The sequence below is a fragment of the Mustela lutreola genome, chromosome 7 (genome assembly GCF_030435805.1).
Source record: "Mustela lutreola isolate mMusLut2 chromosome 7, mMusLut2.pri, whole genome shotgun sequence".
In the NCBI taxonomy this organism is placed as follows: Eukaryota; Metazoa; Chordata; class Mammalia; order Carnivora; family Mustelidae; genus Mustela; species Mustela lutreola.
Window position 1 is genome coordinate 128,760,389 of NC_081296.1, and position 26,288 is coordinate 128,786,676.

Consider the following 26,288-nt stretch of genomic DNA (forward strand, 5'->3'; position numbering starts at 1 on the left):
AAGCTGTTCCATTTTATAGGCCATGAAACTGGGTTTCAAAAGATTATAAGAGAAAGGGAAGTATCCCAAGAAGAAGAGGAGAGAGCAGCCAAGGTGGGGTTCCACAGGGAAGTGTCCCATTAACGGGAAGGCAGGGGAGGTCGGATTGGGAGCCTGGGTCCCAGGCAATCGCCCTGGGAATGAAGGAGAAAAGATAAAGAAACATCAGGAAATCATCACACCGAGAGTGTGAAGCTCAATCACCATTTTTCTGTGCCCCTCTGGTCTACAGTTGCTTCAAGCATCCCAAACGTGAGCACATTTTGAAGGAAAAGCCCCATTTACATTATATAACGCAAGGAAAGTTAAGTTAATTAGGAAATACACCTAGTAAGGATCGTTATCTTGGTATATTTGTGTCTCACACATGGCCATTAAGGTTTTCCAATCATCTTTTAATTTCAGTCTTCATTCGTACAATAGCACTTTTGATTGCCCAAGCAGGGCACTCCCACCCCCTGAGAACGTGAGTGACTTGGCTAGGCCCCAAGAACAAAGTCATGTGCCTTGCCCCACAGGCCCGTGTTCTTCCCCAGGACTGGCTTCTCCCGAGTCAACACGGTTCTGCTTTCACTATATCATCTTTATTTGTCCCATTATGAAACAAAGAAGGGGCCAAGTTCCCAAGGGCCCAACCCTAAGGAGAACAGGGATGACTAATTTCCAAATAAGTGGGAAGACCTTGCTTCGCAGCTCTCTACAACCCTTCTGTAACTCACCTGCCGGGGAGTGTAAACCATGCTGTTCCCAGAAATTAATGATGCTAAGCGTTCCCCTGATCCGTACAGGAAAACAAAATTCACTCATCAAGTTATTTACTTTGTGCAAGGTTCCATTCTAGCCCTGTTGCAGAAACCAACTCATTCAACCCGTACAACAGCTCCAAGAGTAGATACTATAATTATCTGCGTTGCACAGGGCAGGATACCAAGGCAGAGTGATAAAGGAACTTGTCCAGTCTCCTACATGAGTAACCGGCAGAACGGAGGTCTGAGTCGAGACAGTCTGGCTCCACACAATACGGCCATAGGGCAAACACACACAGGACATAGAAAGACAGCGCCTGCTTTCCTAGAAAGCGCCACTTAGTCTAACAGGAATGGTATGGAAGGAAGCTCAGAGGTCTAAATCCTTTTGGAGTTTCTATTAGGTCAGGCACCACACCAGCGATGGGAAAACTGTGATGTTCACAGCATAGCCAAGGTGCCCACAGAGCTCTGAGTGGACACGTCAGTGTGGCCGCCAAACTAGGATGGTCCTACCAGTTCTGTAAAGCTTGAATCCACAATCCTGCTTGCAATTTATGGATGTATTTGCACACAACTTCCCCAGGCCAGCTGCTTTGAAAAGGAAAAAAAAAAAAAAAAAAAAAAAAAAAAACTTGAGCATTTTTCATTTAAACAGGTTCCAATAGAGGTATCCTTCCCCCAACTTCCAGAGACACAAGTTGAATCATGAGAAGCTCTGTGTGATCCGTGGAAACTATTGTCATTACTTTTTAGTTACAGCACAAATATTAATACTGCTTGAAAGTCCTGCCCCGTATTACGCTTCATCTGGCAGAAACAGACTGTTTTTTTTTCATCATGACTAATTCGCAAACGACCAAACTGAAAAGTATTTACACTTGCTTCATTCCTGGGAAGCTGATCCATGGAAGGATATACTTCCTTTTATTCATGCCAAAGATTTGATAGAACCCAATACTGAGATTATTTTTCAGCCACCAGATGACATTTTCTTTTGCTGTAACTAGGCCAGGAATATAAATCCTGTGTATTCTACCATACATATTTGGATCAGCTACTGAATAATACCAAATACTGCATTGTCCGAAACACTTTCACCAAAACAGAAGCAGAAATGTCCACCTTTCTTAAGCAAACACACACACACACACACACACACACACACACACACACACAGGTACGCATTCACAGAGTGGTGAGAATGGTTGCTGTAGGATTAGCCTGAACTTACCAAGTGTTATCTTATGGGTTGAAAAATCAAGATGATCCTTGGATTCCTTTTTTACAAAGCCATTTTATTCCTGGAGAGCAGAGGCTGATTTCAGTCTCGAATGGAGAAAGAATCTGTTACATTTATCTCTCAATGACAAATGTTTCTTGTAAGTTTCTACAATCAGATCCGGCCATCATCCACTGAATACCATCTCCCCTGACCCATGCATGCATGGCTCTTCAGGGTACCTCAGTCCACAACACAGACTCTTCCTCCCCTCTAACACATCTAGAACCTATTTTTGGCTCATGTGCCCTCTTTAAGGCCTTCAACCAGAGGGAATTAGGTAAGTGCCAATATGAAAGTACATCTCTCTCCAATTATACCTTCCCTTGTCCTCCGGTCTCCATTGTATGAATAATCAGGATACTTCATCAGAAAACTACTGACACAGTAGCATTTGTAAATTTCCCTCCATTTGTGGCTTTACTACTCTGATTCACCTGGGAGCATGGCTTAGATTTGACAGAAGGCAAAGACCCATTTTTTTATTTTAATGGTTGGGAGTTGAGAAAAATCTTATGAAAGTTGGTGCATTTTCCTTATTCCATCCTCTACTAAAAGCACTCCACAAGCAGTGAAGTTTCTGTCTGGAGGACTAACAAAGAAAGGACATTTTCCTCCCTAGATATGGCCTGTTGGTTGGCATTTTGTAATAAATTCCATTACAGGTTCTAAACCTTCCCAAGGACCCACGGATTCAATTGGTACGAATACATCAGTGTCATGTCAAGCACATTCTCCCTCATGACTTGCAACAGCTCTTTCAATGTAGGAGTCTTTTTTTAATTCTATTTCCAAGTGCCTTTTAAGCATGACAACCCAAAATAGCAACTTTTTAAAAAGCAAACCACCTGTATTTTAAAACCAATAACCTGAGCACAAGAACTCTCAAGCATGTGCATCTTAATGCATCCCCATGTATATGGTTCCTGAAATGACTTGAAAATTTTAAAAGTAAAGAAATTTGGTCATTGGTCACGCACATCCTGGAGAGCTGGTAATAATCCTATGAATAAGACCAAGGAACTACTGGGGTTCCCGATGCTATGTAACACTCGGAATAGCTCCATCAAGGTCATTATTTTTACACCCAGCCCATTAAAACAACTGCAGAATCCACTCGTTTCATACTCACATTGTAACTTAAAACGAATGTGACAGATTTCTTATGAGAAGAGGAACAGCACATAAGAGATATTATGACAAAAGCTATTTTTATGACTCCATACATACTGGAGGTATTAATATCACTCTTCCTATGCAAAAGCAATATATGACACCTCAGATTACATGTCATTTGGATCAGGAAGATTTTCATTATCCTCAGCCTACTCCTGCACTCCCCAAAAGAACAAACAGTTTTTAAAACAGGATTTCATTCATATTTTCCCAAGATCCTTGAAAAGAATAGAAGCAACAGAAATGGCAGTCTGGTTTAAAATAAAACTCTGGGGTGGGGTTGGTGGGGCGGCTGGCTGGTTCAGTCAGTAGAGCATGTGACTCTTGATCTCCAGGCCATGAGTTCAAGCCTCATGGTGGTGTAGAGCTTACTTTAAAAAACGAAAACAAAAACAAAACTCTACAATTTCCATTGCTATGTACCTTGACTGCTGTATATAATATCTTATCAGTTCTGTTTCAACAACTGGTATAGCTTATGACTCCACTACCCTTTTCTTGCTGTCATAGAAATGGTAAGACAGGGATAAGATAAAACTAGGGGTCACATGATTGATTTCTTATCTCCTCCTTATTATGAAATGACCAGTGTATGTTCAATAGCTTCCTTTTTAATATTATATAAATTACGTTCAACCCATCAGTTCAGGAGTTTGAATTCTCTTTAATATTAAGGAAGCAAGAGGTGCCTGGGTAGTTCAGTGGGATAAGCCTCTGCTTTCGGCTTAGGTTATGATCCCAGAGTCCTGGGATCGAGCCCTGCATCGGGATCTCTGCTCAGAGGGAAGCCTGCTTCCCCCTCTCTCTCTGCCTGCCTCTCTGCCTACTTGTGATCTCTGTCTGTCAAATAAATAAATAAAATCTTAAAAAAACATATTGAGGAAGGAACATTTAAAAATCTCCAATTCCTGATTATATTATAAAATTAAATTGTTTGCTTTTTGGTAAGGCCAGGATCGCATACGAGAACTAACACTTGGTTACACAGGAAATATGAGACAGTAAATTAGTGAAACCAAAGGAAATAGATTTAAATTGGGAATTATTATACATACTTCTTATGACAAGACAGGCCACATGAAATACAGCTTAATGTATGAACTACCCTGTAGATGAGAATAATCACCACCACTAGAATTTCCACATGAATAGTACCCTTCAACTTGCAAATAACTTTTAGATACAGCCTCACATCTGATCACTACAAAAAAATCCTTTGAAATCAGCACTATTACAATCCTTACCATATAGATGAAGAAGCTGATCTGTAGGACAATACAGAGCTGCTCAGTTTAAGAACTATTACATTAAATTACATATCATTTGTTTCAATCATGACAGGCAGAGTCATATATTTTTCTGTAATAGTGTTACCTATGTCTACAAAAGACATAGAAAATGGTTTTCTATGGTCTACAAAAGACACAGAAAATGACAAAACCCTACTTTCAAATATTTTATTTTTATACTACCTATGAGTCCAGTGGCACACTCAGAATACCAACCCTTTTTGCCAAAGACAAAAATGTCTTCACACAGATCCTCCATAAGTACATTTGGAGTAGCCTTGATTGGTCCAATGGAGATATAATGATGTAGGCTTTTAATTATCTTAGTATGTTTCTAACTCAGGTGGTTAGTGATGGATATTGTTATGATGATATTATTATCCTCTATTTCTCTGAGTTAACCCATTTGTAATAAATGAAGGAAAACAGTGTGAATTTTAACATTACCAAACTGTTACTCACTGTGAGTTCTTAAAAAAAAAATCACTAAAGTTTCTAAATGTATCCATCCAACTCAAGGAATACATAGTCGTTGACCAAATAAATTCATGAGACATGGAGAAAAAAATGCCATTTGGCTATAATGTTCTGCATGTATAGGCAGAGAAGAGTAAGTGTCCAAGTGCCACTTTGGTTTCCTGCCATGTAAATATTGAAAACAGAGCTGTTGAGGCGCCCATACCTGTCCTTCACTTCCGTTTATAAAGATCATCTTCTAGAAAGAGTATCAGTGCCCTGACTTCTGGCTATCCATTCAAGTGCCACATGAAGGACTGCTTTTTTAAGGATTTTTTTTTTTTTTGGCTAAGATTTTTACATGTGTCAACACCATCTCCTTTTCAACTTCAGTATCTTCATTGACATTTTGAGTCAATTATCATCTGTTAAGTTATGTACAAATAATTGCCAGACACATCTATACCTTCCACCTAGGACATTTTACCTTTTTTTGCAAGAGAAGTCCACTCTGTTTTTGTTTATCTTTTCTAAGATCACGTAAATACTGAGGTTTAGAGATTACAGTAGATCTGAACCAAGTCAGTTGCAAAAGGTGGGACTTGGGGTAGGGTGGCATTCGATATATCTCCCATTTGTTAAATAGCATAGACTCTCAAGTCAGATGCATTCCAATTTCATCATTTCCTGGTTGTGTGGCCCTTGTGACAAAAGTAACTGCTGTGATATCATTTGGGCATGCCCATGACAATTCATACTTCATAATCCTTCTGTAATGATTCAACTGAGTAGGGCAACTTGAAAACTGTATTTCTCAAAAACTGATATGTGCTATAGATGCTTCTGGATGTCTAATTTTATGCAAGAAAAACGCATTTAAAATACATATATTTATTATTTAGCTCTACATTTAACAGTGTGAAAATAGTCTTAGAAAAGTAAACCAAAAAGTCCTGGCTCCTCTGGTCCACATGGCTTCTCTAGGTCTCCGGGACTCAAGAGCTCTGTCCCTCCACGTAGGGTTGTGTTACAATCCATTGATTTTTCCTCACAGTATAAAATTTCCTTTGTTTAATTTCATTGGGCTGTTTCCCCTGGGTCATTCTGACCAATTATGTTCCTTGTTGTTTATACTGTTCAACCATCAATAGATTACATTTTAAAGAACATGATGTAATCATGTGATGGCATTCTTTCCAGTTATTGAACTATTGTTGCCTAAAGAATGTCATGAAGAACAGGAAAATAACTGATGCCCGTGACCATCATAATCGTCAAGATAATTATGAAATAGGTTTGAGATCTTTTATCTAGATTTAAAAAAAAAAAAAAGGTGCAACAGGGGGTCAAGTTGGTACCAGCTACAACTACCTGATGTTTCATGCCCATCTACTCTCTCCCTTTCTCCACTACTTAATAACATCTCATCTGATCTTCAGAACAAGTCTATGATGGGGTATTATAAACCTCAATTAACAGAGGAAGAGACCACCCTGCTAGAAAATCAAATAACCCGCATTAGGTCCTCAAAGCCAAAAAGTGATAAAGACTGCACTCAACCCTGGTCCTCCTGACACCAGCTACCAGATATCCTTTCTGGGAAACCCAGGGATCATTAAAGATGTTCAACTTTTTTTTTTTTTTTTTAACATAACATTCCAAATACTTTGGGTTTGAGTTTCAGATATGTCTATGTGAAATGAAATATCCTTTTGAAAAACTGAGTGAGTCCTATGGATTTTAAGAAGCCGAGCTGGTATTCAGGGAACTTTCACAAGGAAACGATGTCTTTCCCACCCACCATGAACACTCTTCCTGTTAGTTGCTCAGTCTCTGCCAAACATTCCATTTCAGAAACAACTTGCATTTAGCCCAAGGCTTTACTCATAGTTTTTAATATGTAAATGTTTTCAAAAAAGTGACCTTTAGCACTGGTGGCACTTATATTCCTTAGGGGAATAAGTTACCAACTTATCTTGAGACAGGTTTTATTGGTAGAAGCTTGAGGACAGAAAAATAACAAAAAAGTGATGACCAAAGTGTCCTGTAGAAGTAAAATTGGGGACTTCTGGAATTTTAAGGGCACTAGAGGAAGACAAGAGTAAAATCAAAGACAACAATAACAACCACCCTCAAGATTTCATGATTTTACTTAAGTCTGAGGCTGTTTACAGAACTGATGATTTTCAGGGCTACATTATTACACATTTTAAAAATAAGGGACATTTACCATTCTGTTTTAAAGTATTTCTGTTATGACTCTATTTCACCTCACCCCTACATTAGCATTATAAACCAGGCAGCCATTCTGCAACTTTATTGGTTGTCAGCAGTATCATCTGGTATAAAGACAGATGGAGAATTTCCACACAGGCAAGACTCATGCATCAGGATGCCTTGGTGTCTACCTGCCAGCGTTCTGTGAGTGTTCGAGTCGAATCCCAGCACTCACTCTGCACAGTTCACAGACTAACAGATGGCACCATCAAGCCAGTGTCCCTGGTAGTCCGTCTCTTTGAAAACAAGGGCAAAGAAATGCAGGCTAAAATTAAGTCGACTAGAAGAAGGTACATCCTTATTCCTTACAGTATGTTGACAATGGCTGACAAATTTCTAGCAGATATAATCTCACAGAACATGCACAGTAACGTTTTACAACAACATGAACTGAGATTGTAAGATACCTTGATAAATAGCTACTTTTTACCCCAGGCTGTGTGTGCTCCTCTCTCCAGATACAGGGACAGCTCCTGTCACCATCAAACAGCCAGGGGAGAATTACAGACTGCTCCAGATAGCTTCGGAAGCTGTGAGGAGCTGTTGCAAAGTTGCATTCTAATCATGGGGTGGTGGAACACAAATGTGTTCTACAGAATGAAACATCATTTTCGGAGGGGAAAAAAAAAACACTATGTTACCGAAAGGTAATGAGAAAAAAAAAAAAATTTAGTGTTCTACACACTGACAGTGAGCTGTTAACAAGGTAAAATTACCAAATATTGGTGCAATTTGGAGCTTGCATTTTCTGTTTGGGAAATTATGATAATGTGACAAGGTTATCGTTATAATTAGGAGAGTAATTAAAGTAACGGAGTAATTGCTCTTCTGCATTTTTTCTTAGTCAAAAAGATCTTAATTGTAGGGGGAAAAAAAAAGAGAAAAGATATTCTTCATTTTTTTTTTTTTTTAATGTCTCACAAGCATTACAGAATCCCAAATCAGGAAAACTAGTCACATTGCTACATATAGCATCTTTCAACTTTCTTCTTATGAGCAACTGGATTTTTGTTTGTTTGTTTGTTTTTTAGCTAGCTGTTACGAATTTTTTGCTACAGAGCATGGATTCTACGTGTGAAGATTGTCTTTATTAGCAGGCAGTCCCTTCTTGTGCGATACCACTTTTAATTTTTATAGGTTACGGGGTTTTTCTCTTCCATGCTTCCTGATTCCAGACTTAGTTTCAGTTAATTACATGGTCACACGGTCGCGCCTGTACAAATGAGGAAAATCAAAATCGTTCCTCCTGGGTGGGTGTTAAGTCCATAGGCAGTAGACAAAAAACAATTAAAAAAAAAAAAAAAAGAAAAAAAAAGAAAGAAAGAAACCTACCCATCCCTGAAGAGTCAGAGCTAGGGCAAGGTCTGTCTGGCAGAAATACTTTGAAGTACGGAAAGGAGGATGCAGCATTAAGAGATCTGTTTAAACTCCTGTGGGGAGAAGGGAAGCGGACCTGGCAGAGCTACGATAAAGTTAACATTTTTGCTCAAATCCTATGGGCTTCCCAAAATAGATAAAGAGCCTTGCCAATTTTGCATGAAGTGAGAGCGATCAAGACAGGCCCACTGACTCATGTTAACTAGTTATCCATCACTAGTGACTAATGATGACTGAATGCTGCTAACGTGGGAGATCCTGAGGTCCTTAATTAAACCTGGAATTCACCACCCCTCTCAGGGTGGCATGGGTCAGTGTTGCCCCGGGTCCCAGAGGTGAGTCCCGGGAACATCACTGGAGGGAACCCAGTCTATGACCTTGTGCACATGGTACCACTTCTGTGAGCCTCCCTTTTCTGACCTGAGAAATAATGACCCAATTCATCTAATGCTGAACTACTGTGAGATAAAAATATAAATAAATAAATAAATAAATTTATAAAAGGCTTTATTTATTCCATATAGATGTATATATACACAGAGACAATATTGCATATAATCTTTATAAGAAGCTGTGGTTTGCCTCAGGGACTCCCCTTCATTTGGGCAGTGAGCACAATATATTCAAAGAATACTGAAACTGTTTATAAACAAAAGAGCTCATATTCATTTTGGTGTCAACTTGGTCCTGAAGTGATAGACCTCTTTCTGCTTATCTAATTAGCTGTTCCTTCATCAAAGATCAGCTCATAGGTCACTTCCTCCTGAAGTCTCCCTGGGTCCCAGAGGGGAAATGAAGCTTTTACTTGCTTAAACTGCAGCACACATACCCCCACCCACCATCACAGGTTATGATAACCTGCTCACCTGTGTGTCTCCCTCCAGTCACGAGCAACCTGAGATAGAGGCTGAGTCAGTCCTTTGAATCTCTGCCACCCTAGGCTGAGCAAATGTTCAAGGTATATACTGATGGGGCTTGAATAATAAATTCTTCAGCAGGAGTAACTAGGACCCTTATAAATGCATGGATATGCATGCATCGGTGTAGGTAAGTATGGGCCTGTGTGTACTTATGGGCTTACCTGTGTCTTCATCGGCTCATATCTAGATCTAGATCTGTATCTATCTTTTTAAATACAGGTTTCTTTGATTAGGATACTAAACTTTTAGGAAGTCACTAGCCACCCACATTACCCAATCCTGAGAAGACCATGGGAATAAACAGTGCCTTTATTCCAGGAAATGTTATTTCCTGAAGGTTATTATCTGTTCAGGCAATAGCAATATCATGGCAATTACTCTAAAGAAACATTATGTCCAATATGCATGATGCAAAAGCATTTCAAAAACAAAATGTTGATCTGTAAAGGAATCATGTACCGGGAACTCCCCGGTGACTAGACACCTCGAAGCTGATGTTAAGCCTGTTGTTCATCAGAGCGGCTGCATCTTCCCCTCTCTTTTGTGATGTGATTTTAAACTGGAAGCATTCGGTAGCAAGAGGCACTATAATTAAAGCTTCAAACAGAAAATGATTGAAGAAACACTGAAAGAGATGTCTCTTTTGAAAATGCATTTCAATTCTCCCCATGTCTCCAGAAGAAAAATGCCTCTGACAGTCTATATTTTACCACTGTTTCACTTAATAATGCATATCGACATTGATCCGGGAACATCGGCCGTTGCTTTGCTTCTCATTAAAGTCAGCTAAACACCTGCCCTTGACTCATTCTCCCCCCAACACACACACTACCTTCCCCACTTTATTTGTTTGTTCTCATTTCCTTGTTTTGAAAATGAACTTTTGAAGCAAGGAAAAATGGAGCAAGGGTGGAGACACGATTTCCCTGGAAAACTTAAGGATAACTCAGGGGGGAAATGAGCGCTCTTTGCCTCTTGTTCTGTTTGCAAAACAACAATTTCATCACCCACGTGGAAACACATACAGGCCCAGGACATGTATATTCCAAGAATCTAACACACCACACGGAGGGTTCATTATCCTTATGCTCTGTGCTTAGAACATTTGAAGAGACACTTCAGTGGGCAGATGCCCACTACCTGCTTTACTTTCTAAAAAAGGGCTCATATTAACTATTTGTACAATCATCACTTTCTTTCTAATGTGAACTATTGCTATATAAAAAGAAGCAATTGTGAGAAGTGTCTTTGTGTTTGCCTTTTTTTTTTTTTTTTTAAAGATTGTATGTATTTATTTGACAAGTAGGCAGAGAGGCAGGCAGAGACACGGGGGGGGGGGGGGGGAGCAAGCTCCCGACTGAACAGAGAGCCCGATGCAGAGCTTGATCCCAGGACCCTGAGACCATGATGTGAGCTGAAGGCAGAGGCTTAACCCATGGAGCCACCCAGGCATCCCTACCTTTGATTTTATAACCTCTGGGTCTGCAGAGGGACCTCACCTGGTTTATCTCCTTTTGGAAAATTGAGGCATTCTCCTCATAAAACCTAGTATCCATAGTGTAAACCTAGAGAAGAAGTAGTTCAGACAGACTGATTCATCACAACGTTCATACTTAGTTAGGAGCTGTAGAAGTATTACGAGATGAATGTATTGTGCACAGTGCTCTCAAGGTATCTGCAAACTAATAATGTAGTTATCTAATTAAAAAAAGCTTTACAAAAGAACACTGTAAATTAGTCATGACTTTAGCTTCCAATTGAATAAAAGGGTCTGTGTTTTTTTAGGTTTATCACTTAGGAAACAACAGGAGTTCACAAAGTCTTTTACTAGACAATTACAAATGGTACAGAAATGGTGCCAGCAAAGCATTATCTAGAGCTCATCAAAATAGCTAATGATGTACACATACTACATGCCGGGCCCTGTTCAGAGCACACTGTATGTACTGATTCATTAAAACTCCCCAACAACTTTATAAGGTAGACATTATTTCCTTGCTGTAGATAAGAAAACTAAGCCACCAAAATGTGGTAACTTGTCTAAGTCACCGAATAACAAGAAAGAGATGGGATTTGAACCCAAGGAATCTGGCCCCAGGACGAGCTTGACCATTTTCTACAAGTCTGTCTAGGTGCGGGTGTGCCCCTGCACAGGAAAGCAGGTGCAACACTACTGGACTGAAAATAAAATTCTCTCCAAGGAACGTGTGGTTCTCAGACCAGGCTCTGGCGATGATTCCATTTTTAAAGCTAAAACATTTTCCCAATATAATTTTACCACCAGCTTTTTGACATGAGTAGAGTACCACTTGTAGGTAAAATTTAGGGAAAGAAAGCAGGGTGTTTGAGGTGTAGGCTAGAGCTTGTCAAAAGGTTAAGCTAACTATCTCCAATAAAGCTTCTACCAACGAAATCGCTGTGCCTTGCACATACCCCTTTATGCTTAATTTTCAACAACCCAGTGGGCATTCTCTCAAACTGACAAATATTGCAGATAAAAGTCTATAAAACTCTTTCTAGAATACCAGACTTTGAAGCCATTTTAAATATCCAAACAGCACTGCCTCTTACTATTGAATATTACCTCTTACTATTGAATAAAGAATATTACTATTCTTTTAATTTTAAAAGAATCATCTGCATACTCCAGGGTTTTAAGTACAAAGTATCTATATTCACAAAACCTAATTTATCAGCTTAATAGTAAATGTCTTAGTAATATGCCTTCTATCCATATTGTATTAACATCTCTGCTAGAAAATAGAAACATGTATACATCCTAACACTTATTTTCATCCTCTAATAAAATTTCAAACAGCTATTTCTTCTCTAGTTTTCAAACAGTTGGCGTTCTTCCCCTCTGGTACTCTTCTTACCAGATTCATTTTAAGATTTTCACATAGGGAAGAAATAGTTTTGTTGCCGACCTGCAGCGAGATACAGGACTCTGGGCATAGTCTAGCAGACTGACTAGTTCCTTTCTGAAGGCACAGCAAGCATATGAGGGCTGCCAGCCTCCTTTGGCCCCTTACATCACGTTCTGAATCTACTGTGACATTTGATGTGAAAAGCCTTCAATACCTCGCCACCTGTAAATTTTCCGTCTCTCCGTTTCAATAAATATCGCTCTTACATGAGGAGTAAAATCAAATTTCTAACTTGTAAGTGTCTAAGGACCACAATTACATTACCAGAATGATGCCCTATCTCCATTAGACAGGCTTTATTAGATGATGTTATAGGTCTTTAATCCACATCAGTGCCTTCTGCAGGGCTGATGTGTACCCAGGGGGTGAGGACGTGTGAGGCTAGCTCAGGACCATGCCGCCTCTGACTCTACCCTAGGGCAAAGCCGACCTGGAAGCGGGGGTGGAGGGAAGAACCTCAGACTCACCTTACCAGCTTCCTGCAGTGGTAGAATACTGCTCTCTCAACCAGGCCAGATTTATTGAAATTCACAGCAGCAGCTCTCTGTTTTTACGTTCAAAAAGAAATGGCTACAAAGACATAACAGTTTCTTGGATCAGGTTAAACACGATGCTCCTATTCACAATGCTAACTGTTTGGTCAAAGACAAAGAGCTGAATTTTACTAAGAATGGATCAAGTAGAAATAGTGCAATCTTAAGAGGGAGGGATTCTCAGCTCTACTGAGTTGAATTCATCATTGGCTTTTTTTTTTTTTTTTTAAAAGATTTTATTTATTTATTTGACAGAGAGAAATCACAAGTAGTCGGAGAGGCAGGCAGAGAGAGAGAGACGGAAGCAGGCTCCCTGCTGAGCAGAGAGCCCGATGCGGGACTCGATCCCAGGACCCTGAGATCATGACCTGAGCCGAAGGCAGCGGCTTAACCCACTGAGCCACCCAGGCGCCCCATCATTGGCTTTAATTGGAAAGTCAGCTTTTAGTTCAGGAAAAGGGTGGAGGAGTCAAAATGGGTTTTCAAGCAGCGAAGACCTGGTCTGAGAGGAACTTAGAGTCATCTGTATGCTCCAACAAGCTTAAAAAAAATGTTGTTCATTCTGGACTGTATTTCTTAGCTGGACTAATATTCCAGGAAAGGAAGCACATAATACTTCCATTCTGTAGAAAGGGCATTTGCAGCCTGTGATCGCTCCCTGACAAAATGTTTGTCTCCTACAGTATTTTTTTTTTTTTTCTTTTTGCAAGAGGACAGTTTATTAAATCCCTCAAGAAGACAACTAAACTGGCAGTTGGAACTTTCTGTCATTTGGGACTTCAATAAATAGTTGTTGATTGCTGGCTCCATCTTGCATCTTTCGTTAAAGTTTTGTACTGTTCTGCAGAGCATAATGAAGCCCTTTAATAGGTAAGTTAAGTGCTTTGAAGAAGAATAAAATAAAATGTGTTCTCCTTTCTTCTATATGAGAATGGAAAGAGAAAGGAGGCTTGACTTTCTACGCCTGATAAGATTTTCTTTCCAATTTAAACCCTCAAAATCATGTCTGAAAAGTATGTGTCTTGTCCTATAAGTTGATGAATATAAAACTGAATTTATCCTCTTTGTATAGTAATTTGGATAACCGGGCCAAGCACAGAGGCAGAGCTGAATTTCAACACACTCCAGAAGTCATCTGTATGCTACAACAGGACAAAAAGGCTCTGTCCTTTTCCAAATTTATAGTGCAAAACCACCACCACCAACAAAACTGTGTATAATCACCTGTTGGAAGTAAGCTGAAATATGTTTTTTTCCCTCTTCCTCAATCTTTCCTTCTTTTCCCCTCCTCCTGTGATTCCTTCTTGCCTTCCACAAGTATGTGTCGAATCCCTAACCGTGTACCCGATCATGGGGATAAAATGGGAATACAATCATGGGGATATTATGGGGATAAAATAAATTACATGGCTGTCGTTCTCAGGGATTCAACAAGGAGAAATGACTCTTGGATGATCCCACTGGTATCACCAGGAAAGATACACACACACACACACACACACACACACACAGCATGTGAAATATTGGGGGCAAGCATTTGAAATTTGGCCACTACTAAATACCTTGTTTATATTATAAGGAGATTTGATCATCACATTCGGTTCTGATTTCATGTTTCTTGGCCGATAAAATTTTATGGCTGCATTATCCATTGCATCCTTTGTCTGAAGGCTGCAAAGGAGAGTGGGAGTGTATTTCATAAGAATGACTAAGGCAGATACCCATACTACCTTACTGGAATCAAAGGAAAAGAGCTACCAGGTTGAAGGTCGCTGCTCTCTGAGTCTTCTCTGCCTTATTTGCTGTACGTGTGGAAGCTGAACATCTTTAATTTGAAAAAAAAAAAAAAATTCCCGTAGTCAAAATTAAATGCAAGAGCCATATCCTGAGCCTGGCATCAAAAAATATCATTACCTCTGCAGTCTTCTGAAACTAGATCTGGGTGGTTAGGCTGGTAAATTTCCAGAGACTTAATGCATAGCAGAAGCGTCAGATATAAGAGAAACAAGACTTGTTAGTTAAGCAGTTTAGGACTCTTGGCAGGATTTCTGGAATAGCTCACTCACACCAAAGTTTTCGCAATCAGCCTTCCAGATCCTGCCAGAAACCAAAAAAGGTCCCCATGTCTTACCTGTGTGCACCAGTGAACTCCGAGCTATGACAATCATCAACATTATCACCGTCAAACATTTACTGAGCTTCTACAGGGAACTAGAGGAACTGTATCTTTCTTTGAGAGGCCAGTAGGATGTTCCTCTGTGATCATCTCCCTTTGGTAGCTTTGAGGGCATGACCGAGGCTGTTGGGTCAGGAATGTGGGGACACATTAAGGTCTGCTGCTTTTTGAAAACATCAGAGATACTTAATTTTTTGAATAAACCATGTTGGAAATACCTGTCAGTATCTATTGAGCACGGAATTCGACCAGGTATGATGCTAGATGCTTTCCATGTATACCTCATTGAATCCTAAGGCAACTCTTCAAGGAGGTTTTAATTTGGCTATTTCCACTGCACCGATGAAGAAAAGGAGGCTTATACAGATTAAGTTCCTTGCCAAGGCGCCAAAGCTGTCAAGTAGGGAAGGCACCTCTAAGCCTGAGCAGACGAAAACCAAAGCCAAGCTCCCAATCACTAATGCTAGCTCCTTAGATTCTAATAATTAATGAATTACAGGAACTGCCGGTGTTGAGCAGAGGAAGAAACTGAGGTTCAACAATACTGAGTAATTTAAAAGAAAGCAAAGGGTTTTTTTAGAGATAGCACAAAAACTAGAACTCCGACCTTCCGCCCACCCACCTAATTGATGGCCCATTCAATTCATGGCATCAACTGGTGATAGGGTGGCTGTTTAGGACACAGTGACACAAAAAAGAAAGGGGCATGCTCTTAAGCATTACATTTTCCTCTTGGTGATGCTATGAGGAATGGATAATGACACACACCTGCTACAGGAAACAGGGAAGTAAGACCAAATGAGTGGTTTACATTCAAATACAAGTTACAACAATGACAAGGAATACGAAGCATGGTTCCCATCTCCAAGTGTCTCCCTTCATACCGTACTTTCTCTCTAATGATGATTAAATCAAATTTTCATGTATTTCACTAGAGTCCATTGCAATCTTAAGTAAAATGAATCTTTTAGACATTTCAAGGAAGAACCTCTACACATATTTATCCAATCCATGCATCTCTCCAACATTTTTTTTTTTAAGAAAGAACTTAGGATACAGTGATAATTCATCAAACACAGAAAACCAACAACAATACACTAAGATCCTATTGTGTATAATGCTTTTCATCTCTTATGTCACTTAATCTTTACAAGAACAGTAAAAAAATTAGTATCTTCATTTTACAGAAGAGGCTTACATAAGATGCATAATTTGCCCCCAGTTTCACAGTCAGTTAACAGTACAGCTGCGATTCGAACTCCAGCCCACCTACTTCCACTCTGAACCACGACGCTGTTCTTGAGATTCCCTCCGTATGCGGTTGTTCTTGGATGTGCCCATGACCACAAGGACCTTCTCCCCCATCCCTTCCTATTAAACAGGACAAGTGGAAATGACACTGGAACTTCTACTGCTGTCACTTGGGCTTCACAAAGTTAAATTATGGAGTTCCATGAAAAAAACAAACAGTTCACGTTTTTATGAATTCCCAGTACCTATCCATTGGAGAAGGATAAGAGCCACTGTATGCAGAAAAAGAGATTTTGGGATGTTATCTCTACCTGTGATATGCCTGAATCTTTCTTAAGCTTCTGTCCCCTAGATTCCATTTCCTAACTTTCCAAACAATCCCATTCCTTATGCCAATTAGGACCTATGGGCCCTGCTCACCAGAGTTCACAGATACCAGCTACCATGTGCAATGTGCTCTTAATTTTGAAGAAAGAAGGACATGGCCCTTGATGTTCAATCCTTTCATCATGTTAGGAGTCTCAGTAAAAAGGTGGAGTAAGAATCAAACCCAACTACCAGTTACATGAATTTAGAGATTTCCTCCGGATCTCATTTTTTATAAAGACAAAGAATTATCTGAATATTCATCTTTTTTTCAGAAAGATATTTGTTATATATTTTCACAGAAATTTTGGTCATAATTTAAAAATACAAAATCATAGAATAGGAAAGGCAATGTCAAGTCAGCTTGTTTCCATGCCTATCACAAAAACACCAAACTTAAACTAAACCAGCAGGATAATTATGCTTGTTACTCTCATCACTGATAAAGGGAATGCTACGATTTTCCTTTTTTTTTTTTTTGAAGTATCTTTTTTTTTTTAAGACTTTATTTATTTGACAGATCTCACAAATAGGCAGAAAGGCAGGTAGAGAGAGAGAGAGGAGGAAGCAGACTCCCTGCTGGGCAGAGAGCCGGATGCGGGGCTTGATCCCAGGACCCTGGGATCATGACCTGAGCTGAAGGCAGTGGCTTTAACCCACTGAGCCATCCAGGCGCCCGGAATGCCACAATTTTCTCATGAACCCTTTCCAGATTTCCAGAGTATTTTGCATAAGGAGACCAATATCTCCACACAAAGAAAAGTATCTTCGAGGGTTAAGTTCCAATACCTGTGTATTATAAGTTGAAAAAACAATCATGGTGTATAGTGTAGATCTTTCTTTATCTTCTAACATTGCGTTTCCAGACTATGGATAAGCCTTTAAATGGAATTCTAGGTAAAGGCTAAAACAACACTGATTTTTCACCAGGAAAGAGACTGATAAATCTAATTTTGCACGGCTGTGGTGTTTTGATATGAAAAACACCTCCATAACTAGGGATGACACTCATATTATGCAGAAAAAGAAAAAAAAATTCATTAGCCAGTTATAATTACAGTGGTCATCAGGGTAAACGAACTGTGACTCTATCACATCATATTTTCCACAATGTGGTCTGCAATGAAATTATTTACTTAATTTGCCTTTTTCTTCCCTCTTTGTCATGGTTTTCATTTTGTTGCTTACCTGTTTCTTAATAGACATTCCCTGGGGTTCTTGGAGAGTTCATGTTCATTCTTAGAAGCTGTTCCTTGAGAATTTCACCTAGTGGAAACATTCACAGCCTTGTCCCCAAAGAATATATTATGAATGTTGCTATTTTCATGTTTGTAGTGACAAGCTGAAATTTAGTAGAAATTTTTTTTTTTTTTTTTGCCTGTTGATAAACCAGACTCTGCAGGCAGTTGTCTTTAAGAGCACTTCCTTTGGATAATTCCTTTCTAATAATCCATGATACCTACTGTTTTTGAGGCGATGAGCCTGTTGGAAAGATTTTTTTTTCTATAAAAGGACGTGATTTTAAGAGTTTTTCATCAGTGAGTATCCTAAGTCAGACAGGGTAATGATTATTTCTGGGGTACTATATCCTCTTCTGGACCCTAGAAATAAAAAGTGTTCTAGAGAAACTGGGTGGGAGGTAAACCGTGTCCCTACAGAGATCCTTTGGGGGAAAGAGTGACACGGTATTACAAAACTGCCTTACCTGTGCAGGAAAAAATAGTCACTTATAAGCCACAGAATTCGTATTATTTTAAGTCAGAGGGCAAGAGAGAAGGGAACTAAAGCTTATCATACTTCATGTGTATCAGGCATCACCTGCTCTATTTGCTACAACGAAAGTGATCCCATGAGATGCATATCATTTTTCCTTATTTAAAAATTGAAAGAGTAGATACAAAGGCAACAAAAACAAAAACAAAACATGCTCTAGTTGCCCTGCTGGCTGAAGTAGAACCAGGATTCAAATCCATTTGTCTGAATCCAAACTCTGTGGCCTTCCATTACCCCCTGCCCTACGTCTTTATGCAGCTCCCTTTTAAAAAGAATACATTATGGAGATAATAAAAAACATGTGATTGCTGTATTTTTCAAAACATCCAGATGTCGTCAAAGATTCCAGCAAGCTGAAGTCTATGGTTTTGGAATAACACAAGCATCTCTTTCAGTATAAACTAGCACACCACTAATTTTGGCTATCAAGCCTCAGTTATAAGAATCCAATTCAACATAATCAAGTTCTAATGCCTCTGATTATGTCTATTTGCTCTTGCCTAGAGGCCTGGAAAGACTACAGGTTTTACAAATATAAACAGAGGGTTCATGATGCTGTTGGAATGTTCTACCTTCCTGTTTTCAAAGCAAGAGTACACTGCTTTGACAAAGAATTCCACAGATGGAACAAAGAGACCTTATTTCATTAAATAACTTTAAAACTCAAATATGTGAGAGTTATCTCTGCAAACATTGTTAATATTAATTTGTCCCATATTTAAAATCTTCTGGAAAGTAGTACAGATAGAGGGAGACACAGCATTGTGCTGTAAGGGAATTTCACAGAGGTAGGTTGGGGTCAGCTGCCTGAGGTCAGTTTAGCACCTCAAACATTTATTGGGCATGACCTTTGCCCTGGGTCAGCTCACAGATCATAGAGACAAAGCACTTGGTAAAATTTTACACAATACTTCTACAAAGATAAAAATAAGGACGTACTCCAAATTTAGTTCAGAAGAGAAGAAGATAAACTTTCTTTGGGAAGATTAAGGAGCGCTACAGAAGGAACAGCCTTGAGGAGCAAGCTAAGAAGTTTAGACTTGACCTTGTACTTGGTGGAAAGTAATGCCATCAGCACCGGAATGAGTAAGGTAACTACAGTGTGCAAGTCAGGGGAGGAAAGGCCTATCTGGGCCACGATGGAACCAACAAGGGTAAGAAGGACAGGGTTTTGAAAAGATGCATAAAACTGAGATAGAATACTTGAAAATGAATGAATGGGAGTAATCAAATATGGCTCAAAGTAGTGGTTCTAGACAATATAGCTTGTTTAATAAAGAAATACGAATTAAGTTCTTTGTTGGAATTCCGTTGCAAGCAATCAGCTCGTGCTGACACACACCCACACTGAAGTCCCACAGAAAATGCAATCAGGTCAGCTCTCTGAGTGGAGAGGAAAGAGTGACATGGGGTCATAAGCTGATCTGTTACAGACGCAGGCAGTCCAGACAAGTCAGGCCACCATTCCTGGTAGGAGCAACACTGGTATGTTTACATTTATTTTACATGGTCTGATCGCTTCTCAGTTGTAGACTGCAGATAGCAAATGTTGGGTTCCACCTAATTCAGCCAAATTCAGACCATCATGGACAGAAATGTCACAGAATTTCCCGAAGGGCCAAACAGAGCTAGTGTGTTCATGTGGTTCTTGGAGCGGGCTGGCCATGGGGCCATTCACCAATCTGCTCCCGTGCCTGGGCAGAGCCTGCTTTCATAACTTCATCAATGATCTCATCTAGCCTGAGTCTACGATGCCAACCATCCAGAGTTGCGTCATGATAAAGAGCAGCCATATGGGGACAGAAGGACACAGAAACCCCGAGAGCCATGGTCTAGCTGTCTAAAGGGAAATGGAGGAATTAAGGAGTGGGAAATAAGGAATTAAGGCAGCACAGATAATATTCACATGGAATTAGAAAGGACAGATCATTGGGAGGTCTTCACTCTAATCCCTGAATTCATAAAACACAACTTTGCTACCTACAGAGATGAGTGTATCCGTGCAAATGCAGAAAGGGAAGGATGACCAAAAGGAGGAGGAGGAGGAGGAGGTGAGGCAAAGGAAGGAAGTAAGGAAGGAAGGGAGGGAGGGAGACAGAGGGATAGACAGATGGATGGATGGACAAACATCCGTGACTTTCAAATACATCTGTGCTTCTTTTCAAACCATCAATGGAGTACAGCCTTTCCCAGCCCATCTCAGGGTCACTCCTTTTCCCCAATAAAGCCTACAGCCTGAGCAATTACATAGTTCTAGAAAAGGAGAGAATCGGACCTATTTGTAATGCAGTCAATTCTCCATAATTTTCAGGCTCTCTTAGAGGCCACTAGCTTTACGCTATTATCCGCCCTCTGGTCATTCCATTGTCCATTATCACCTCCACAGGAAAAAAATCAATTCATTTAACTATTTATTAGTAATACTAAAGGAAAGAATGGAGATGGGCACCTGGGTGGCTCTGTTATTAGGTGTCTGGCTTCGGCTCAGGTCATGATCCCAGGGTCCTGCATCAGGCTCACTGCTCAGCGGGAAGCCTGCTTCTGCCTCTCTCACTTCCCCTGTGTTCCCTCTCTCACTGTGTCTCTCTCTGTCACATAAATAAAATCTTAAAAAAAAAAAAAAGGAAGAAAGAAAGAAGAGTATCATCTGTAATACATATACTCCACAATCTGGTACTTATCTACAGACTTCCATTAGTACAGAAAATAAGATCACAATTGTCACACTTTATTACAAACTAGCAATTCTTCCCTCTTCCCATTTTACAGAAACACCTTTAGAGACCCAAGAACTTCTTTCACTTGAAAATGGCAAAGAGCAAATAATGACTTCTTACAAAGTTATCTACTAAAAAATATCCAATACAATGAGCTGTGTCACAGATTACTTCCTGGACCATGAGCAATCACCCCTGAAATTGATTTTCAAGGTATGGAAAAGTAAATGCAGAGTTAATTTTGAAAATTACTCAGTGCTCACCTATCCTATAAATATAAGTAATAGCTACAAAATAAGGTAAGCAACCTGAGGCAATTCTTTCTAATTCAGTGTCCCTGTGTGTAAAACTGAGTTATGAGCAGTATTGCTAAACAGAACCTACTTTAAAGGGGTTCATGAAAATTTTAATGTGACAGTATCCATGAACTGCCTAAGTAGCACTCCAAATAAACCTTATCTATGATCCATATCTTCATGTATTATTTACTATTATTATTATTAAGCCACAGGTGAGAATATGGCCTTGCTGATACTCAGTGTGATTCAGGAACAAGGAGAGCATACTGTTTCTAAACAGCCCCATTAATTGGGGCGCCTGGGTGGCTCAGTGGGTTAAGCCGCTGCCTTCGGCTCAGGTCATGATCTCAGGGTCCTGGGGTCGAGTCCCGCATCGGGCTCTCTGCTCAGCGGGGAGCCTGCTTCCCCTCTCTCTCTCTGTCTGCCTCTCCGTCTACTTGTGATTTCTCTCTATCAAATAAATAAAATCTTTAAAAAAAAAAAAACAGCCCCATTAATTAACATTATAAGATCTTCTGGGTGGTGTTCTAAGCATCTTACATTAAAGCATAGTGGCTAACAAAAATCATCTGAGGTGTCATGCCATGTATTTCCTATTGACACTGAGTGTGTAGTCAACATACAGGCACCCCAGAGGGAACCAAGGGTTAAGGGAGGAACATATCAAAATATGATCCACCATCTTCTACTCCAGAAATTTTGCTGAAATTCTGCACACAACCTGGCCACATGCGTGCAAGTCATCTCTGTTCGTCAATTGATGATTCGCTGTGAAAGTAGCCAAGTATTGTTAGAATCACGTTTTGGCAAAGAAGAAGGGATGAAGGTCCAACTTTTGTCACCGTTATGACCACATTAGACAAAATAGTTTTGTTTAATTTATTGTACCCTTCAAATATTCTTCGATGTGCACATCATGAAGACTAAGCTGGGTCCTGTTTTGTGGAGACAGAGCGATTAAGAAGTTATGATTTCTAGTCTTCTTTTCTCCTCTCTGGAGAGCCCTGGCTCCTCAGAGATCTCCGTCAGGAAATAATGTGCCTATGATAAAATCAACAACATCAAAGCAAAGGGTAAACAAATGAAAAATGAGAGTGTACACGCACAAAATTTTCACAAGTTCTTTGCTCTCCTTAATTATGCCAAGAAAGATACGTAAAGTTAATTCTATGAGCTAAATTTCTCATCCTATGGTTAACCACATCTATGTGCACAACTGCTTAACGGATGGTTTCACTCAGTGGCAAGAAGCTATATCATCAAGTGGAATTACTTCTTCTTTAAACAGATCTTCCAGTGTGGCATCTGAATCGCCTCACATATGGTTTGGAGTGTTTGATGATTATCAGGATTGGGTTAACCAGCTGGCATTGACCTGACAAACTTGCTCAGAGGAAGGCAGAAAGTGGTGGTTGTATTTTTTCCCCATTGGGCAACCAATCTATGGGATTGGAGGAGGGAGTCCCTGCCACTAGGTCATGAACCTTCTGGTCTTCCAGGACTGGCCAGCCCAATTATGCATTTATTCATTCAACTACATTTATGCAGAACCTGCTGCACAGGGCATTATTGTCAACACTAGGGAGATAGAATGAATGAGCCAAGGTTCTTGGAGTTCCATGGAAAAGACAGACATTAGAACTGACACATTACAAAACAATATGAGTAGGGAAATAATAAAGGTACAAACAAAAACCTGTAGAAGCGTAGAGAAAGGAATGAATAATTTTGACTGGGAGGGAAGGTGACATTCATGTGGGTCCTAAAGGAGAAGAGTTTGCCAAATGTAGAGTGAGAGGTCATATTCTACGTAAAGGGTAAGCAGCATGGGAAAGGCTAAGCGTCACAAAGCCATGCTTTACCATCAACGTGGATGCAGGAGATGGGTTGTTTAAGAATGAGGTTTGATGATAGCTTGAGACCCAGATGGTCATGGATCTCACATTTCCTGATAAGTTTAAATGGGCTTTATTCACAGGGACAGGGAATCTGAGTGGTAGGTGACTGAAGTAATATAATTTGTTTGTTAGGAGAATAACTTTGGGGATATCAAAACCAGCACAGTGACCAGTGTAAGGGACACAGATGCCTAGTGGTGGCATCACACAGAAGACTGTGGTACCGAGAGAGAAGCCAGTCCTGATGTCTGGCCCCTCAAAAGGTTCTTTACTAGAACAGTTGGGTTAAATCAACCAATACTTTCTAAGTGACAAAACACACGGGAAAAAAAAAAAATACCATCAGAAATTCATCAGAAATTCACAATTGACTATAAACCAGATGATTATAAAACTACTGAGTCTCTGGGCCAGAAAAATTCTAAAATTATAGAGGTAAGTAAACTCCAATCCTGGAGGGTTTTGCACATCCACATTTCCAGGCTTCATCAGGGCCTTAACAAATCAAAACCTCTGGGCCTACGTCCCAAGAACCTGGGTTTTTAACCAACTTCTCCAGTTAATCTAGACCAATGAGTCAAGTTTAGAAGAGGGTATCTCTAGGCCAACCCATCACATTTCTTGATGAACAGGATGAGGTCTTCTTTGAAAAAATATCACAAAAGCCAAAATAGCATGGTGCTTGGCACTCCTTAAGGATTCAACTTTTGTCAAATCCCCGGTTACAAGCGCGTGAGTAGAACGGATGTCTGCCGTGCATTCCTTCAGGACTCAGAGATTATTAGACTTTAGTTTTAAATTCCACTGCTGTCAGCACTACTGGACTTGTTTCTTACCTATTTGAGTAAAATAAATTTTTTAAACCACTTTCCAAAGAATTTTAATCTCTCTTCCATGTTCTAAAGTAGCAAAACAAGGTCTTATTGTTTTATGCTGGGTGGAATGTTGGGTCGGAAGCTACTTACTAAGATGCTAACACCTTACAAAATATACTCTAGTGCCTGCTTCTCTCTGCTCCAATTTGATTAATTTTATGTGTATGTATTACATATATATATTAGATGTTCTAACCAGGAAAAGCTTCTGTGCTTCTGTGCTTCTGGGCTTGGAGGTCTGGGGCATGCCTAACATCTTGTTAAGTATAACTTTCATATAGCAATGAATTTACAGACCCATAGTGGGGGGTGGGGGAAAAAAACGTAGTGCTGAGTAGAAAGCAAAAAATTATACTACATATTCATCCAATTACAATGACAAATGAACAATAACCCCAGCATTTCGTATTTTGACCAGTGCCTTTGAGTTGTGTACTTGTTCAGAATATCTTCCACAGACATCATTAGAAGTCCCTTTACTTAAATTAACTGAAAATTATTTTCTGAAAGAAATAACTCCATGTTAAACTGATCATCTAACAGCATCATTCTGATTCAGACATCTGTCATTATACCAGCAAGGTGCAATCATTCCATAAGTACAAACTAAGCATTATATAACAATAATTTGTATGTTAATCTTCTATAACAAAATAGTTTCATGACTCTGACAAGAGGCATGTGTGAGATGAATTGTGTGAAGTAAGCTTTTAAATTCATTCTGATAAAAATCTCGGTATAGAGTAATAAGCACAATTCCGTGTGCCCAGCATCATAGTCTGGGCACAGGACGTGTTGTCGCAAGCTACTGGTATTGGTCCGCCATGGAAGGGTGCACAGAGGAGGGGTGGGGAGATGTGCATGAAGAAGCATTCCTTGGGCACCTGGGTGGCTCAATGGGTTAAAGCCTCTGCCTTCAGCTCAGGTCATGATCTCAGGGTCCTGGGATCGAGTCCCGCGTTGGGCTCTCTGCTCAGCGGGGAGCCTGCTTCCCTCTCTCTCTCTCTCTGCCTGCCTCTCTGCCTACTTGTGATCTCTGTCTGTCAAATAAACAAATAAAATCTTTAAAAAAAAAAAAAAAAGAAACATTCCTCAAGTGTCAAAGCCTGCACTTTCAATGAACAGTAGCAACAGCAAGGACAACAGACTCCAAGACGGACACTACTTTCTGATTCCCCAAACTGAGATGAGTTCTCTTTTATGTTCTCCCTCCCTTCTCCGGCCCTTATCACACCAGCAGCCTGTCCTGTATATACTACTAGCTCTGAGCTCATCCTGCCACCGTGCAAAGGGCTTATTTCCCTTACTGTCCTGTTCATGCTCTGTTACACGCATAAATATTGAAATTTCATTTTGCAGAAGAGGCTGTGTCCTGTGAGTGAACCGGTTCAAGGGGTCCAAAGCCTTCTTGGGGATTCCAGAGAAATGGCAAAGATATTTGTTAAAGGCGAAAGTAACATAATGAAATCATTATCATTTCAGAGAGAGAAGGATCTGCGGTCAGCATTTATTAGGCCTCTACTGTGTGTCAGACAGGCAGACATTTTACATAATTATCTCAGTCCTCCGAAGGACAGCCCTATGAGTATACAGTGTTTTCTCCCATTTTAGACTAGACACAGAGATTGAAAGACATTTAAAATTTTGCTCAAGTTTATCAAGTTAACAAGTGACACAGCCAGCGTGAGAACCCGAGACTATCCTTCTCCAAACATAAAGGTTTCTTCATTAGCACTACGTATCCCTGGCACACTTATTAGGATTGACTGTCTTCAGTCACGTACAAACCAAATGCAATTAGGTTTGTGTCTCCCTCTTTCCTCCCCAGCCTAGGCAGCCTCAAGTGGAGGGATCCTGCATTACCACTTGCCTCTCCAATCTTACTCTGCCAGCATACAGCAAACGCTAAAA

General features: G+C 39.9%; 1 protein-coding gene across 2 annotated transcripts in view; it reads right to left on the reverse strand.

Moving 5' to 3' along the window:
• The window catches only part of FLRT2 (fibronectin leucine rich transmembrane protein 2), a 100,499-nt gene that overhangs the window by 62,772 nt on the left and 11,439 nt on the right, over window positions 1-26,288 (reverse strand). The gene's annotated exons all lie outside the window — the stretch shown is intronic.